At 39.4% G+C, this 18,992-nt stretch overlaps 1 protein-coding gene and 1 pseudogene across 1 annotated transcript in view; both read left to right on the forward strand.

The window, feature by feature from the left end:
- Nucleotides 1–18,992, forward strand: part of LOC127079632 (auxin transporter-like protein 5) — a 75,304-nt gene that overhangs the window by 24,956 nt on the left and 31,356 nt on the right. The gene's annotated exons all lie outside the window — the stretch shown is intronic.
- LOC127089237 (uncharacterized) lies at nt 6,409–6,508 on the forward strand (annotated as a pseudogene).

Consider the following 18,992-nt stretch of genomic DNA (forward strand, 5'->3'; position numbering starts at 1 on the left):
AGTTGTAGGTATCTATACCGGAAATTTTCTTAAAAAGGCCGAAAACGCCAACTGTGTTCCAGTTTGAGTTTGGATGGATTCTGGGGTGTAGCAGACCTTCTGTGGGAAATTGTAGCATGGTGCTCAATTGGTTTTGGGTTAGGGTGTACTCGGTGTTAAACATACGGAAGGTTGCGGTACCGGTTAGAAATTCGTCTTCACCGGCGGGAGTGGTGTAGTCATATGAACTTAAGAATTCTAAGGTTAGGGATGGGTAGGTGGGTTGGTTATGAGTGCAAAGGAAGGTTAAGTTGGCTTGACGGAGCATCCATTCGATACCTTGGAGTAATCCTAATTGGTGTAAACAAGGTAAATCGGGGTACCTGGTGGAAACGACGCCTCGCTGTTGGAAACGCTCGAATTGCTCCCTTTGGTAATTTTCATCTTCGGATCGGAAGATGATATTTCCAAAATTCTGATTTCCCGCCATTGTGATGAATGAATTTTGAAGGGGTGATTTGGAAAGAAAAGAAATGTATTTGGTAGGAGAGAATGGTTTGTGGTGAATGAAGGAAGGTTTGGTGGGTATTTATAGGAGAAGAATTTGGAAGGTGGAAAGAAAAAGTGGTTGAAAAGTAATTAAGTGTGGTTAAATGAAAAATGAATGGGGAAGGTAAAAAGTTAAAGGTGTAACGTTCGTCTCCAACGGCTCCTTAACGTTCACTAGTCCGAGGAGTGTTACGCTCGTCACAGGAGTGTGACGTTCGTAACATGCAATAGGCGTGCCGTCCGTCATGGATTGTGTGACGCTCGTCACACATTCCTTTTTGGCAAGGCTTCTGTAGCGTTTCACAGAATTACTTTGGTAATGAATTTTATTATTTTTATTTTTTGTTTTGTTTATGATTGGTTTATTCTGCAATTTAATTTATTGTGCACGCTTAATCTGCTTTGTATAATAATAATTCATAGGTAGCAACAGTAGAGCATAATAGCTATTGCATAATAAAATTAAATAAACAGCTTCAATAAAATGATCATAATGTCATACAGGAAAGGAAAACAATGAAATGAAAGAGAAATAAATGTGAACATGAATTCAAATAACATTAATGGAAAATCTAACTTAAAACTAAATAACTTAGAAAAATAACTAAATTCTATCCCTCTGAACGATCTCTGGCTGGAGGAGCAAAAGAGTTAACACGATGTACCAACTCGTGAAACTGATTTGTCATACTGCTCATGTATCTTAGAACTTCGTGTCTCATGTTAGTAAATTCTCCTCTAAGGGCGTCTTGTTCTGACATCAAAGCTTCAATGGCGGTGTGATAATCAGTTCCGGGCATATGATGCCGGAGGTCGGATATGGCTGATTCTTCGGTCAGGACAGGCTGAGGAGGAGGGTCAATATCATAATAGCCGGATGGTGTCTGAGGGTCAGATTCAGCATGAGAGGTATGGTCAACATAATTCTCATAGTCATCACAAATCTCATAGTCCTGGATGGATTCAGTGGATCTAGCAGGAGTGGGAGTTTCGTTCAGGTTGTAGAATAATTAAGAAAGAAATAGGGGAATGATAATAATAGAATAAGAAAATAACAAACTAATTTGTGGGTTGTCTCCCACTAAGCGCTTTGTTTAAATGTCGCAAGCTCGACAAAGAAACTGTTAAATATAATCTATAGGTCCTGGGGGCGTTTCGTCTAAGTGTAGGATTTGCGAATCCTCGTTGGTTTCCGCATAGTGATAGTGTTTCAGACGTTGCCCGTTTACGGTGAACGGTTCTGTAGATTTTCCTTTTATTTCTACCGCTCCACTGGGAAAGATTTTAGTGATATGAAAAGGCCCTGACCATCTGGATCGTAGTTTTCCCGGGAATAACTTTAGTCTAGAGTTAAATAAAAGCACTGCGTCGCCTTGCTTGAAGATTTTCCTTGATATACGCTTGTCATGCCATTGTTTTGTTCTTTCTTTATAGATTATGGCGTTTTCATAGGCGTCTCTTCTGAGTTCCTCTAATTCGTTTATGTCAAGGATTCTCTTTTCACCGGCGGCCTTATAGTTCAAATTTAGATTTCTAATAGCCCAATAGGCTTTATGTTCTAATTCTACCGGGAGGTGACAGGATTTTCCATAAATGAGCTTAAATGGGGTCGTCCCTATGGGGGTTTTATAAGCAGTTCGGTATGCCCACAAAGCTTCTGGTAATTTCAATGACCAATCTTTCCTTGAAGTGGTGACCGTTTTTTCTAGTATTTGCTTGATTTCTCTGTTAGACACTTCCACTTGTCCACTGGTTTGAGGGTGGTAAGGTGTCGCTATCTTATGTCTCACTCCATACTTAAGTAGTAGTTTTTCGAGTACCTTGGATATAAAGTGTGATCCACCATCACTGACTACTATTCTTGGGATGCCAAATCTCGGAAATATTATATTTTTAAAGAGTCTAGTTACTACTCGGGTGTCATTTGTTGGAGAAGCTATAGCTTCGATCCACTTTGATACGTAGTCAACTGCCACGAGTATGTATTTGTTACCGAAAGAGGATGGGAAAGGTCCCATGAAGTCTATCCCCCACACGTCAAAAATCTCTACTTCCAAAATACCTTTTTGCGGCATTTCGTCACGTCTAGATATGTTTCCCGTGCGTTGACATCTGTCACATTCCTTAATAACCGCATGTACGTCCTTCCATATAGTTGGCCAATAAAAGCCGGCTTGTAGGATTTTAGAGCAGGTCTTGGATGTACTTGTGTGTCCACCATAAGGAGCGGAGTGGCAGTGTTGGATTATATTTTCTACCTCTTCTTCGGGTATACATCGACGGAAAATACCATCGGGGCCTCTTTTGAAAAGTAAGGGATCATCCCAGTAATAGTGTTTTATGTCGTAGAAGAATCGTTTCTTCTGTTGGTAAGATAAAGTAGGTGGGACTATTCCGGCAGCTAAATAATTGACGAGATCAGCGTACCACGGTGTGGCAGATATAGCTAAGGTGGTTTCTACTTGTATGTCGGAGTTGTTCTCTTCCAAAGTAGCTATAAGTTTGTCGTACGAGAAATCATCATTAATTGATGTTCTTTCAGGTTCAAGGTTCTCAAGTCTGGAGAGGTGGTCAGCTACTACGTTTTCAGTTCCTTTCTTGTCCTTGATTTCTAAGTCGAATTCTTGTAGCAATAAGATCCATCTTAGGAGTCTAGGTTTAGCATCCTTTTTTGTTAAAAGGTACCTGATAGCAGCGTGATCAGTGTAGACTATTATTTTGGCTCCGACCAAGTAAGAACGAAATTTATCTAGCGCAAATACCACTGCTAGGAGTTCTTTCTCGGTAGTGGCGTAATTCATTTGTGCTTCATCCAGGGTTCTGCTTGCGTAATATATAACGTGAAGCTTTTTATCCTTTCGTTGTCCTAAAACAGCACCTACAGCATAATCGCTGGCATCGCACATTATTTCGAATGGTTCATTCCAGTCTGGTGTCTGCATTATGGGTGCGGAGATCAAAGCTTGCTTAAGCGTTTGAAATGCTTTTAAACAGTTATCGTCGAATATGAATTTGGCATCTTTCATCAACAGTCCGGTTAAAGGTTTAGTTATCTTAGAGAAGTCTTTGATGAATCGTCGGTAAAAACCAGCGTGTCCTAAAAAGCTTCGTACTTCTCTCACGGTTCTTGGGGGTTGAAGATTTTCGATTACCTCTATTTTGGCTTTGTCTACTTCAATTCCTCTGTTCGAGATGATGTGTCCTAAAACAATCCCTTCTTGTACCATAAAGTGGCACTTTTCCCAATTAAGTACTAAGTTTACTTTTACACATCGCTCAAGAACTCTTTCCAGGTTTTCAAGGCATTCTTCGAAACTTTGTCCGTATACGGAAAAGTCATCCATAAATACTTCCATGATGTTTTTGAGAAAGTCGGCGAAAATTGCCATCATGCATCTTTGAAAGGTCGCAGGGGCATTACACAGACCAAACGGCATTCGTCTATAAGCGAAGGTACCAAAAGGGCACGTGAACGTTGTCTTTTCTTGGTCATCAGGGTGAATTGGTATTTGAAAGAAGCCTGAATAACCGTCTAGATAACAGAAATGTGAATGTTTTGCCAATCGTTCTAACATTTGGTCAATGAATGGTAAAGGGAAATGATCTTTTCGGGTTGCTTTGTTTAGTTTCCTATAATCAATGCACATTCTCCATCCCGATTCGATCCGTTTAGTTATAGTTTCTCCTTTTTCGTTTTCAATAACGGTTATGCCTCCTTTCTTTGGTACAACGTGTACAGGACTAACCCATTTGCTATCAGATATAGGATATATAATACCTGCTTCCAATAACTTGGTTATTTCCTTCTTTACTACCTCACTCAGGATCGGATTTAGTCTTCTCTGGTGTTCCCTAGAGGTTTTACAGTCTTCTTCTAACATGATGCGGTGCATACAAATAGAAGGGCTTATTCCTTTAAGATCGGTGATGTGGTATCCTAGTGCGGTGGGGTACTTCCTTAAGATATGTAGGAGTTTTTCTGTTTCGAGTCTTCCTAGATCCGCATTAACTATCACAGGTCGTTCAAGTTCTAAGTCTAGGAATTCATATCTCAGATTTTTGGGAAGTGTTTTCAGGTCAGGGGTTGGTTTGTTAAGACATTGCGTAGGGTCCGGTGTTATTGCACAACATTGGTTAGATCTATCTTCTACAAGGCAGTCAGATGATTTGTCTTCTTCTAACTCTGCTTCTTTTATGCATTCATCGATGATATCCATGAAGTAACACGTATCTTCTATTGCAGGTGCTTTCAAGAATTTGGAAAGAATGAACTCAATTTTCTCTTCACCTACTTCGAAGGTGAGTCGTCCTCGTTTTACGTCTATGATTGCACCGACAGTTGCTAAGAACGGTCTTCCTAGTATAATAGGTGTAATATCATCTTCTCTAATGTCCATAATTGTAAAGTCAGTGGGAATGTAAAACTGACCTATGCGTACGGGAACGTTTTCAAGGATTCCTACAGGATATTTGATGGAACGATCTGCTAGTTGCACAGACATTTTGGTTGGTCTTAATTCTCCCATTTCCAGTTTCTTACATATGGATAAAGGCATCACGCTAATTCCGGCTCCTAAATCGCATAAGGCTTTGTCGATGACAAATTTTCCTATGTGACAGGGTATAGAGAAACTACCTGGATCCTTGAGTTTAGGGGGCATGTTTTGGATTATAGCGCTACATTCGGCAGGGAGTGTAACGGTTTCGCTATCCTCAAGTTTCCTCTTATTAGAAAGGATTTCTTTTAAGAATTTAGCATATGAGGGCATCTGCGTAATAGCTTCGGTGAACGGAATTGTAACGTTTAATTGTTTAAGGAGATCAACAAATTTTCTAAATTGGCCCGCATCTTTGGTTTTAACAAGCCTTTGAGGGTAAGGTATAGGTGGTTTGTAAGGTGGTGGAGGTACATAAGGTTCCTTCTTTTCTAGGGTTTCCTTATTACTCTCTTCCTTTTCCTTAGGTTCACTTTCCTCATTTGATTTCTTAGGGTTTTGGTTTTCTATCCTTGGATCAGACGGTCCTTCCACTTCCGTTCCACTTCTCAATATAATTGCATGAGCTTGGCTTCTCGGATTAGGTTGGGGCTGTCCAGGGAATGTACCAGTTGGGGCAGCAGTAGGTGCTTGTTGTTGGGCTACTTGTGATATTTGTGTTTCCAGCATTTTGTTATGGGTAGCCAAGGCATCTACTTTGCTTGCTAGTTGTTTAAGTTGTTCGCCAGTGTGTATGTTCTGGTTTAAGAAATCTTTATTGGTTTGTTGTTGGGAAGCTATAAAGTTTTCCATCATGACTTCTAAGTTGGATTTCCTAGGGGTGTTATTGTTAGGCATGGATGGATTCGGTTTCTGATATCCCGGAGGTATAGCTGGGGCTTGATTTGGAGACTGTCCAGGTGCGTACAAAGCATTATTACTCTTATATGAAAAGTTTGGATGGTTCTTCCAATTTGGGTTATAGGTATTCGAGTAAGGGCTTCCTTGAGCATAGTTTACTTGCTCTGCTTGGATTCCAGTCAAGAGTTGACATTCCGCAGGAGTGTGACCTTGGATTCCACAGACCTCGCAATTCTGAGTTATAGCAACCACGGCGGCTGGAGGTGATACGTTTAAACTTTCAATTTTCTGGACCAAAGCATCCACTTTTGCGTTAACGTGATCAAGGTTACTTATCTCGTACATGCCAGTTTTCGTTTGAGGTTTTTCCACCGTTGTTCGTTCGGTTCCCCACTGATAGTGGTTTTGGGCCATGCTCTCGATAAGCTGGTAAGCATCAGCATAAGGTTTGTTCATTAGTGCACCACCTGCAGCGGCGTCTATTGTTAACCTTGTGTTGTATAAGAGACCATTATAAAATGTATGAATTACTAACCAGTCTTCCAAACCATGGTGTGGGCAAAGTCTCATCATGTCTTTGTATCTTTCCCATGCTTCGAAAAGAGACTCGTTGTCTTTCTGTTTAAATCCGTTTATCTGGGCTCTTAACATAGCTGTTTTGCTTGGCGGAAAATATCGGGCAAGAAAAACTTTCTTCAACTCGTTCCATGTGGTGACTGAGTTGGAAGGGAGAGATTGAAGCCATCTTCTAGCGCTATCTCTTAATGAGAAAGGAAAAAGACGAAGTCGAATTGCCTCTGAAGTGACACCATTAGCTTTAACAGTATCGGCGTATTGGACAAATACGGATAAATGTAGGTTTGGATCCTCGGTAGGATTTCCAGAGAATTGGTTCTGTTGCACTGCCTGCAACAGCGAAGGTTTAAGTTCGAAGTTGTTTGCTTCGATTGCGGGCGGAGCAATACTTGAATGCGGTTCATCTTGCGATGGAGCGGCGTAATCTCTAAGAGCACGAGCTGGTTCTGCCATCTCGGGTGAAAGAAGAAGATCTTTGAGATCCGGAAATTCGATAGGAGGGAGATTGTTTTCAGCACGGTATTCCCGAATTCGTCGTAAGACTCGGAGATACAGTTCGATATCGTTGATTCGTAAATAGAGCGGTTCGCCTTGTGAGCGAGTGCGTGGCATACAAATCAACGAAAGAAAGAATAGAAGAAAAAGAAACCTTAGTCTCTACAGCGTAACAGAAGAGTTACGATATCGATTAAATAAAAGTCCCCGGCAACGGCGCCAAAAACTTGATCGCGACTTTATGAGTCGAGAATGGGATACAAACTGCAAGTGCACAGTTCTATCGCGTAGTTTTAAAAGATATCGATCCCACAGGGACTTATGAATCGATATACCGTTATCTAAGGTTACTACGTAAAGCTAAGGTGAAAAATGTTTGATTGTTTGGGGAAAGACTAAAGGCTAAACTAAGATCTAGCTTAAATATTAATAAAACGGATATCGGTATGTAGTTCGTCAAAACTAGGGAATCAAGTCTTTGTCGGTTTCTTGGTTTTAAAATAAATCGTTTCGGTTAACTTTATTGGTTAAAGGTTTTATCTCAAACTCTCGCTCTGTTGAATAAACCATGATTTTATATTAATGTAGCTGTCACTTATGATTAAGTCAAAAACCACTTTTTGAAAGCAATAAAGTTGCAGAAACTCTTCTTAAGAAAATACTGACCGTTTTAAACACCCTTATCTCAAACTCTCGCTCTGTTGACTTAGGTTATATAATTAAATCCAAATGCTTAACTCTCGTCCTCACATTCAATCTTTAAAAATACTTTTTGGAAAATGTCAGAATTTAATTAACTCTAAAACTTGCTCTCGCCCTGATCTAGAATTAATGCCTAACTTACACTGTCCAGTTAAAACCTCAAACTCTCGCTCTATTGATTTTAACTTCTTTATGTCCTTTACTTTTGTAAAAAATCTTGTTATTAAACCTGTAGGTTGAGACCGTAAAAAGATTGATTTTAGTTTTAAGTTTAAATAGACCGACTCAGTCTTGATCCCTTATTCTGCTTACTTTACATACCGATATCTAGGCGAATTAGCTAGACATGCTAAACGAACCAGAATACATATCATGCATAAACAGACTCATTCCAGGCAGATAATATAAATAAATAATAAAACAAAACATTAAATAATGATTAAAGAACCTGAATGCGTAATACAATAGTCTTGAACACTCCACCACAAGCTGGTAGGATTTGTTCTTGGATTCTTCAATTAAACAATAAATTAAACCAAGGAAATAAAACTAGAATCTAACGTAAGGTTAGATCCGATAAAAAGTTACACAATAGTTTCCGGTGTAGAAACTATTATGCGAAAAATATCTAAATGCTAAAAAGGGAAAGGTAAATTGCAAGGGAAAAAAACGTAGAACTTGCAAAAGAAATAAATAAATAAACAATGTTAAGTTGCTGGAAAAGAAAATTGCAGAAGCGAAAAAAGAAAGAAAATTGGAAAAGCTTCGGCAGTGTGAGCGTGGAAAAACCGAGGAACCCTTTTAGGTCTTTGAAGTAGCTATTTATATTGGTGTTGGTAACTGCTTTTCGTTTCCCAAGCGTCTTCAACGTGGCTAAATGCATGGCGTGGATATAGGACACAAACTCCTCAACAAACTCCTCAACGTCTCTTCCAGTCTTCTGAGGGCGTTACTTGCGCCAAAAAGATAGTGGAATGGTGTGACGCTCGTCACACCATGTGTGACGTCCGTCACAAGGCTGCTTTGCGTGACGCTCGTCACGCATCTTGTGACGTCCGTCACAGGTAGTGCCTTTATGTTTTGCGCTTTGGGCTGGGCTTTGGCATTTGGTTCTTTTTCTCTCCTTTTTGCACCTCCTTTTCTTCCATTTTCACTTGTTCTTCAAAATAGACTACCTGAGACAAATAGGAAGAAAATACCACGTAATATCTCATAAAATGCAGTAAACCGAAATAAATAGTCATAGAATTTAATGGAATTAAGTCCTAAAATATGATATAATTTCGTGTTATCACCAAGTAAGAACGAAATTTATGTAGCGCAAACACTACTGCTAGAAGTTCTTTCTCGGTTGTGGCGTAATTCATTTGTGCTTCATCTAGAGTTCTACTTGCGTAATATATAACGTGAAGCTTTTTATCCTTTCGTTGTCCTAAAACAGCACCCACAGCGTAATCACTAGCATCACACATTATTTCGAATGGTTCGTTCCAATCTGGTGTCTGCATTATGGGCGCGGAGATCAATGCTTGTTTAAGCATTTGAAATGCTTCTAAACATCTATTATCGAATATGAATTCAGCATCCTTCATCAATAGCCCGGTTAAAGGTTTAGTTATTTTAGAGAAGTCTTTAATGAATCGTCGGTAAAAACCGGCATGTCCTAAGAAGCTTCGTACTTCTCTCACAGTTTTCGGGGGTTGAAGATTTTCGATTACCTCTATTTTGGCTTTGTCTACTTCAATTCCTCTGTTCGAGATGATGTGTCCTAAAACAATTCCTTCTTGTACCATAAAGTGACATTTTTCCCAATTAAGTACTAGGTTTACTTTTACACATCGCTCTAGAACTCTTTCTAGGTTTTCAAGGCATTCTTCAAAGCTTTGTCCGCATACGGAAAAGTCATCCATAAATACTTCCATGATGTTTTCTAGAAAATCGGCGAATATTGCCATCATGCACCTTTGGAAGGTTGCAGGAGCATTACACAAGCCAAACGACATTCGTCTATAAGCGAAGGTACCAAAAGGACACATTGTCGCACCCCAAAATTTGACTTTGGCTTTGTTGACCACATCTTGATTAATCTCGTTGTCTCGCATTCATCTCAATTTCTTAAACTTCGCGTGACAACTGGTTTGATTAGGTTTTGTGTGTTTTCGTTGCTTACCGTGTTGTATTTCGTTGTTTTAGCAAAACCTGGCCGATATCGTTGCCTCGTATTTATCTCGCTTATCTCTTTTGTGCGTGGCATCGCTTCGATTAGGTTTTGTGCGTTTTTATCTATTTAATTGTTTGTTTGTCGGTATTTTGACTGTATTTCGAATATATTAGAGTTTTCGTATTGTCCGATTATTTGTGATTGTGTTTGTCAGCGTTTTCGTGATGTCGTGTTGGTTTTATTATTGCCTAGGGTTGTTTATTTAATTACGTGTTGTGCCGTGTGATTTAATCGAGTATGTTTGAGTCGTGTTGTTGATTTTACTGGTTTACCGGTTTACTGGTTTATTGGTTTTATCAATTTGTCTGTTTTGCTGTGCAAATTGTCATCGTTTTTATCGCGTTCGTGTCGCTCGATTTTATCGTATTTTAATCGTGTGCCGTTTAATATTATTTGTGCTTAATATTAATTGTGTTTAGTTGTTAATTAGTTTATTTAATTAGGATTAATATTATATTAGTTTATTATTATTATTATTATTATATAATATATAAATTATATTATTAATTTATGTTAGATATTTTTTAGGTTTCTTATTGTTTAAGTAATCTAAATATATATTATTAATTTATGTTAGATATTTTTTAGGTTTCTTATTGTTTAAGTAATCTAAATATATATTATTAATTTATGTTAGATATTTTTTAGGTTTCTTATTGTTTAAGTAATCTAAATATATATTATTAATTTATGTTAGATATTTTTTAGGTTTCTTATTGTTTAAGTAATCTAAATATATATATATAGATGTGGTTAGTAAGAAAGGGAGGAAGAAGAGGTGGATCAGTAAGGAAAAAACGTGTGGTGAGAGAAACAGAGAATTGAAAAGAAATATTTTTCCAAAAGCATTACCGTATTTCACTTGTTCTTCATTTTCGGTAACTCAAAATCGTCCCGATTATTCACCGAAACACAAAACCGATTTCATATCTTTGAAGTTCGTTGAGTCCAGGTCACAAATATCCAAGGTTCATTTCATTCCGGCGTCGTTTCACCGATCAAAAGCGACGTTGAAGTCAGGTACTCACGAAGGCAGCCAGCACTGCGTCGGTGACGGTTTCCAGCTTTCGGTCGATCATTTGGACGATCAGAAGTTCATCCTCTTCACACAAGGTAATATTCTTCACTTATCTCTGAAATCGGCAAAGTTCTGGCTTGCCGACATGTGTTTTAATATATTATTTATCTAAATATATATATATATATATATATATATATATATATATATATATATATATATTTTGTCTACTATATATTTATTGTCTAAAATGTAAATATATATATATATATATATATATATATATATATATATATATATATATTACTTTTGTTTACTAAATATTGTTTATCTTTTATTATTATTTTGCATATATGTTTTATTTAAATGTTAGTTAAATTAATTATTTGTTTAAATGTTTATTTTAATTAAATGTTTATATCAAATGTTTATTTTGTCTAAAGTAAATGTTTATATTGTTTTTTTTATATTTGTTTATGTTGTTACTAACCGTTTCGTTTTAGTTTCAGCTCGATTAACTCCACTAACTATTCGTAATACTAACTATTCATAGCTAACTGTGTTGTAATAATTTACTTTCTCGCATTTTTTATTTTCTGTATTGTGTGTTTAATCGTATTGTTCACGTTTTATGTTAAAAAATCGAAAAATCCAAAAAAGAGAAACCCGATGCGATTCCAACGGTCGCCGTTTAAGAAACCCTTTTCACACACTCACAAGCTTACTCTTGGGCTTCCTTATAATGAGCCCATTTATGTATTGTTTCAGGGTTTAGGCTCATTCAAATCTTTTGCCAGCTTTGGCTTTTCAGTTTAAAAACATTTTCAAAAGGACGTGTCAGTCTCGAAGCCTCCCGCCTAGGTCGAGCAAGAGATGGCAAGACACGCCAATCTAAAATCAACAAAACAGACTTTCCCCTTTTCTTTTGGGAGAACTACGTGGATTCTGATTTCTCCATTGCGCCTTGGAGATACGTAGGCATGAAGTCTACGACTTTATCGAGTCCAAAAGCAATAAAATCAAGTTCTTTTCTCATCTCCCCAATCAAACGATCAAAGCGAAAAAAGCAAAGCATTCACATAAACATAAGCAAAAAGGTTCCTGTGGAGTACCACAAATGTAGAGGGTGCTAATACCTTCCCTTTGCATAACCAACCCCCGAACCCGTAACTCTAAAGGGATTTATCGTTATTTTTCCCTTCCTCTTTTTGGATAAAATAAAAGACGGTGGCGACTCTTGCATTTAAAATATTTTTCAAACGGGTTAAGTTCAATCAATACTTAATCTCGTGAAAAATCCCGCCGCGACAGAATGGCGACTCTGCTGGGGAATACATGATTAAACTTATTTGAGGGTTTAGCCTATCTTTGCTTGTTTATATGTTTGCTTTGTGAATATTTGCTAAATTGTATTGTTTGTAATGTTTGTTATTTTTGGTTTTGGGGGATACTTGTGATAAATCCTATACCCGGATTTGGGGCACATTTGAGATAGGATGGATGATAATTCAGGTTGACTTGATAGGAGACAATCCTTACCGAGTTGACTTGAGCCTTTGTCTGCTTGGTGGAGGCCTCTTTGAGGGTGATAGTGCTAAACAAGTCAGTTGTGAGGCATTGTTGCTTTCGACGGGCCCGTGAAGCCAAGGACCTTAGTTTACCTTTACCCCATCTTGGCCTTACTTAGGATGTGATGCGGTGACGACTTCGGATCAAAAGTCTGGTTTGGTTGATACGCGATATCACACTCAAGCGAGATTCTTTTGAGAATAATATTGGAAAGCGAGCAGTTGCTTAACCCGGTATTATCCGAAGAAGGATCCATAACCTTGGGAACTTTTAGAACCCGTTTGGCATGTGAACCTTAGAACTTATCTTGGGGCTTTGTCCTAAACTCCATGCTGGTGATGAACTTTGAGCCTTGTATTGTTTGACCATGTTTGTGTTTGTTGCATTCATGCATGATATGCATTCATTCCCATCATTTCAACCTTTTTCCAAGGAACTTAAAGTGAGGATTGCAAATATTGCAGGAAACATGGATTTTGGACGAAGAAGTGTGAAAAAAGTACAATCTCATCAATCCAAAGATAGATGAACTAAAGAAACTGGTTTCTTCGATCGCAGATCCTATTGGTTTCAGAGACAGATATGGGGCACTTATATCTTTATTGACACTTAGGATGGAAGAAGGGTTATTGCAGACATTAGTACAGTTCTATGATCCAGTCTATCACTGTTTCACATTCCCAGACTATCAACTCATGCCTACATTGGAAGAGTATGCCCAGTTGCTTCACATCCCAGTTGCTGATACAGTACCTTTCTCTGGTTCAGAAAAGTTACCCGAGCACAGTTCTCTTGCAAAAGTGTTGTACATGGAGAAGTCAGAATTCAAGAATAACTTCACCACCAAAGGAGGACTTTCAGGTTTCACTGCCAAGTTCTTAATGGGGAAGGTTTCTTATTTTGCCATTCAAGGTTGTGATATTATTGTGGAGCATCTGTTCGCCTTGTTGATCTACGGTTTGTTACTATTTCCTAATATTGAAGGTTTTGTGGATTCATATGCTATACGCATCTTCCTAAGTGGTAATCCTGTTCCAACTTTGCTCGGAGACACCTATCATTCCATCCATTACCGTACTTTGAAAGGAGGAGGAACCATAGTCTGCTGTATACCGTTACTCTACAAATGGTTTGTCTCCCATCTTCCTAAGTCAGCTACTTTTTGGGATCGCAAGTCAGGACTTCAGTGGTCACAGAGGATTATGTCTCTTACCCAGTCAGATATTGCATGGTATAGTAGAGTTTTAGACGATGTGAAGATCATTGATAGTTGCGGGGAGTTCCCCAATGTGCCCCTCATGGGCACAAAGGGAATCATTCCTTATAATCCAGTACTTGCTAGGAGACAACTCGGTTACCCTATGAAGGACAAGCCTCCTAACATTCTTTTAGAAGGTATTTTCTTGAGGGATAACGAGGAGGACCCTACCATGAAAGAGAGAGTAGTAAGAGCTTGGCATCATGTTTGTCGCAAAGGGAGACTTGAATTGGGTAAGAAAGATTGTACCTCCTATGAGCCGTACCTCCAGTGGATTAGAACCAGAGCTATACAGTTGAAAATGCCATACCCACATCATGATCCTATCAAACCCGCTCCGTTGAAGACCCCCTACCTTCCGCTAGATGACAAAGAAGAACTCTAGGCCACCTTGGAGAGGGTCAAGAAAGAGAGAGACGCTTGGAAGGATAAGGCCCAGGTGCTCGAAATGGAAAATGAAGAACTTCAGAGACAGTTAAAGGAGCAGAGGGGAGAAGATCGTGCAGGTAAACGTCCAAGGGTGCAAGAGGATTTATTTTCCTCAGGCACAACAGATTACTCCCAGATTCCATAGTCCTCAGGTGCATGGAAAGGTCTTGTAGACAGTTTGGTGAAGGAGAAAGCTTTTATGCAGAAGGCCTATGAAGAAAGAATTGAGAGACTTGAAGGACAACTCCTACTTGTTTATGCTCGTCCTGATGACACATGTCCTTAAATGGTTTTCTTGGTTGTATTTTGGGTTGATAACTTTGTTTTGTTATCAAAAATGTTTGCAATTCTATCTTTTCCTTCACTTAGAGTTCCTTGGAAAATCATTCATTTTGCATATCCATGCATCACGTGCATACGGGTTGTCTGTCTTGGTCCAGTCTTCTAACAGTTGCTTCCCGCCACAAGATCCATTTCAAGCTGACGCATAATTACAACACAAGAGCCAACTACAAAAGAAGAATGGAGATAACAGATAACAAGAACCGAGAATTAAAGCTCAGGTTGACCGCCTTTCTGCTATGGTCGAGACATTGATAGCAAACCAAGCAGCCCAACCTGCTCAACTTCAAACAGCACAAGCTCAGGTTGCCGAAGCACAAGATGCACAGATCCAGGCGCAAGCACAGGCAGCAGAGATGCGCAACCAAATGTTAACCGCCCGTCTACAAGCAGAGGAAGCCCAGGCTAGGGCTCAAGTTCATAATTCAGGACAGACTTCGGCACAGAATCAACCTCAAATTCAGAATCAGACAACAGCAGCACCCGTCACTACAGTCATCGCTTCAGAAATCAACGCTGTCCCAGTCACTTCTGTTACCATCACAGCATCCCGTCCTTGGGCAATACCCAGGGATCTTAATCAAGATAGATATCAACAAGAGTTCGTTCCACCAAATGCTCCTGTCTTCACTAATGTGCCTCCCGTTGTTCACTATACTCCTCACCTAGGAGAACCTGTCTATCACGGCCCTACCCCAAGTGAGGATCCTGGTCTCAATGATAGAATGGATGAATTCCAGGATCAGTTTGCGGAATTACAAAAAGAGATAAAAGCTCTTCGAGGGAAAGACAGAATGGCGACTGGAGTAGTTATGAAGAACTGGACCGCAGTTGACATCCCACATTGTGTCCACATATCAAAGTAATTAAGCTTTTCAGTTTTCAAAAAATCTTCCGCTTTAGCCCAAAGCGCGAAGCATTAATTTTATAAAATGGGCACTTTTGTCAAAAACGTACTATCCATGAAAAAGATCTTTTGTGTTCCTATACACTTGTGTCCTTTTATCTTTTCAGCTTTTTCGGAAAATGGTAACACAAAAAAAACCTTAAAAAGAACACATTTTTGCATGTCATGGTCAGTCCTCTAAAAACAATTGTTTGTACAGGTTACTTAAACCCGTTGAACACGATGACATCATGCCCTCTCCCAACTTTGAACATTCTGTATTCGAAGCTGAAGAGGAAGAGTGGGATGAAATTCCAGAAGAGGTCGCCCGCCAGCTTGAAAATGAAGAAGACACTATTCAGCCATACAAGGAGCCTTTGGAAACAGTTAACTTGGGTTCGGAAGAAAATGTGAAAGAAGTCAAAATTGGAGCATTGTTATCCCCACAGGTCAAGGAGCAATTGATCAGCCTGTTGAAAGAGTATGTAGATGTGTTTGCTTGGTCTTACCAAGATATGCCTGGTCTCGACACTGACATCGTAGAGCACAAGCTACCTTTGAAGCCAGAATGTCCACCGGTCAAACAGAAATTAAGAAGAACACATCCAGATATGGCCGTCAAAATTAAAGAAGAAGTTCTGAAGCAAATAGATGCTGGTTTTCTTGCCACTTCAGTGTATCCAGAGTGGATAGCAAATATTGTGCCAGTTCCTAAGAAGGACGGGAAGGTACGAATGTGTGTCGACTATCGTGACTTAAATAGAGCAAGCCCAAAGGATGATTTCCCCCTGCCTCACATTGACATGTTGGTAGACAATACAGCAAAGTTTGACATATTCTCCTTCATGGACGGATTCTCCGGGTATAACCAGATCAAAATGGCTCCCGAAGACATGGAAAAAACTACATTCATAACACCATGGGGAACATTCTGTTATCAAGTGATGCCGTTTGGGTTGAAGAACGCAGGTGCTACTTACCAGCGAGCCATGACAATGCTCTTTCACGACATGATGCACAAAGAGATTGAGGTTTATGTGGATGACATGATCGCGAAGTCTCGTTCAGAAGAAGGTCACTTAGTAGATCTATTGAAGCTGTTTCAACGATTGAGGAAGTTCCGTCTTCGCCTCAATCCGAACAAATGCACATTTGGCGTCAGGTCAGGTAAACTCTTGGGCTTCATTGTCAGCCAAAAAGGCATTGAAGTTGATCCAGATAAAGTAAAAGCTATCCAAGAGATGCCCGCACCAAAAACAGAAAGGCAAGTGAGAGGTTTTCTAGGACGATTGAATTACATATCCCGGTTTATTTCTCACATGACTGCCACTTGTGAACCTATCTTCAAATTGCTGAGAAAGAGTCAGAATTGTGTTTGGACAGAGGATTGTCAGAAAGAATTTGACAGTATCAAAGAGTACCTCATGGAGCCTCCTATCTTGTTACCACCTGTTGCTGGAAGACCGTTGGTTATGTATTTGACAGTGCTTGAGAATTCTATGGGCTGTATTCTGGGTCAACAAGACGAAATTGGAAAGAAAGAGCATGCCATTTACTACTTAAGCAAGAAATTTACTGACTGTGAATCACGATACTCCTTACTCGAGAAGACATGTTGTGCATTGGCTTGGGCTGCTAAGAGATTGAGGCAGTATATGTTAAGTCACACCACTTGGTTGATATCCAAAATGGATCCAATCAAGTACATTTTTGAGAAGCCTGCACTCACTGGTAAGATTGCAAGATGGCAGATGCTGTTATCAGAATACGACATTGAGTATCATACCCAGAAAGCTATCAAGAGCAGTGTGTTGGCTGAGTACCTTGCTCACCAACCCGTGAAGATCACGATGATAATGAGGATGAGTTTCCTGATGAAGATGTCATGTTCCTAAAATCCAGAGATTGTAAAGAGCCACTTCCTGAAGAAGGGCCTGAACCAGATTCTCAATGGGGTTTAGTATTTGATGGAGCTTCCAACGTTTATGGACATGGAGTAGGTGCAGTCATTATCACTCCAGAAGGTTCTCATATTCCTTTCACGGCAAGAATTTGCTTTGAATGTACAAACAACATTGCTGAATATGAAGCCTGTATCATGGGTCTTGAAGAAGCCATTGACCTCCGCATCAAAAATCTTACTGTTTATGGTGACTCAGCGTTAGTTATCAATCAGATCAAAGGAGAATGGGAAACACGCCACCCTGGCTTGATCCCATACAAAGACTATGCAAGAAGATTGTTGACTTTCTTCACCAAGGTTGAATTGCATCACATTCCTCGGGATGAGAATCATATGGCGGATGCTCTGGCTACGTTGTCTTCAATGTATCAAGTGGGTTTTCCAAACGAAGTACCCAGAATTATGATCAAGCGACTTGATAGACCAGCACATGTGTTTACAGCTGAGGCCAGTTTTGATGATAAACCATGGTACCACGATATCAAGCATTTCCTTCAGACTCAGGAGTATCCTCTTGGAGCAACAGAAAAAGATAAAAAGACTTTGAGAAGATTGTCAGGCAGTTTCTTCCTTAATCAGAATGTGCTCTATAAGAGGAATTATGACATGGTCTTACTCAGATGTGTTGACAAAAAGGAAGCAGAAATGTTGATGAAAGAAGTTCACGAAGGGTCCTTTAGTACTCATGCAAATGGCCACTCTATGTCAAGAAAGATGTTGAGAGCTGGTTACTACTGGTTGACCATGGAATCAGATTGCTACAAATTTGTAAAGAAGTGTCACAAATGTCAGATCTACGCTGATAAGGTTCATGTACCACCAACCTTTTTGAATGTGATTTCTGCTCCTTGGCCATTCTCAATGTGGGGCATTGACATGATCGGTATGATTGAACCCAAAGCTTCCAACGGACACCGTTTCGTTCTCGTGGCAATTGATTACTTCACCAAATGGGTGGAAGCAGCTTCGTATGCAAAGGTGACAAAGCAAGTGGTGGTCAGATTCATCAAAAATAATCTCATTTGCCGATATGGCATTCCAAACAAGATCATCACTGACAATGGCTCCAATCTGAACAACAAAATGATGGATGAATTATGTGAAAGTTTCAGGATCGAGCATCACAACTCTTCTCCTTACCGTCCCAAGATGAATGGGGCAGTTGAAGCTGCAAATAAGAATATCAAGAAGATCATTCAAAAGATGGTTGTTACCTACAAAGATTGGCATGAAATGCTGCCTTTTGCACTACACGGATATAGAACATCAGTCCGTACTTCAACTGGGGCAACCCCATTTTCACTTGTATACGTTATGGAAGCTGTGTTACCGATAGAGGTTGAAATTCCATCAATGAGGATACTAATGGAAACTCAGTTGTCAGAGGCTGAATGGTGTCAAAGCAGATATGATCAGTTGAATTTGATTGAAGAAAAAAGAATGACTGCCTTGTGCCATGGACAGTTATATCAAAAGAGAATGAAGCAGGCATTTGATAGGAAGGTTAAGCCGAGAGAATTCAAAGAGGGTGACCTTGTGCTCAAGAAGATGATACTATTTCACAATGATTCTAGGGGCAAGTGGACTCCTAACTATGAAGGACCCTATGTTGTCAAGAAAGCCTTCTCAGGCGGTGCTTTAATTCTTACAAACATGGATGGTGAAGAGC

Source organism: Lathyrus oleraceus, chromosome 5, assembly GCF_024323335.1.
Source record: "Lathyrus oleraceus cultivar Zhongwan6 chromosome 5, CAAS_Psat_ZW6_1.0, whole genome shotgun sequence".
Lineage (NCBI taxonomy): Eukaryota > Viridiplantae > Streptophyta > Magnoliopsida > Fabales > Fabaceae > Lathyrus > Lathyrus oleraceus.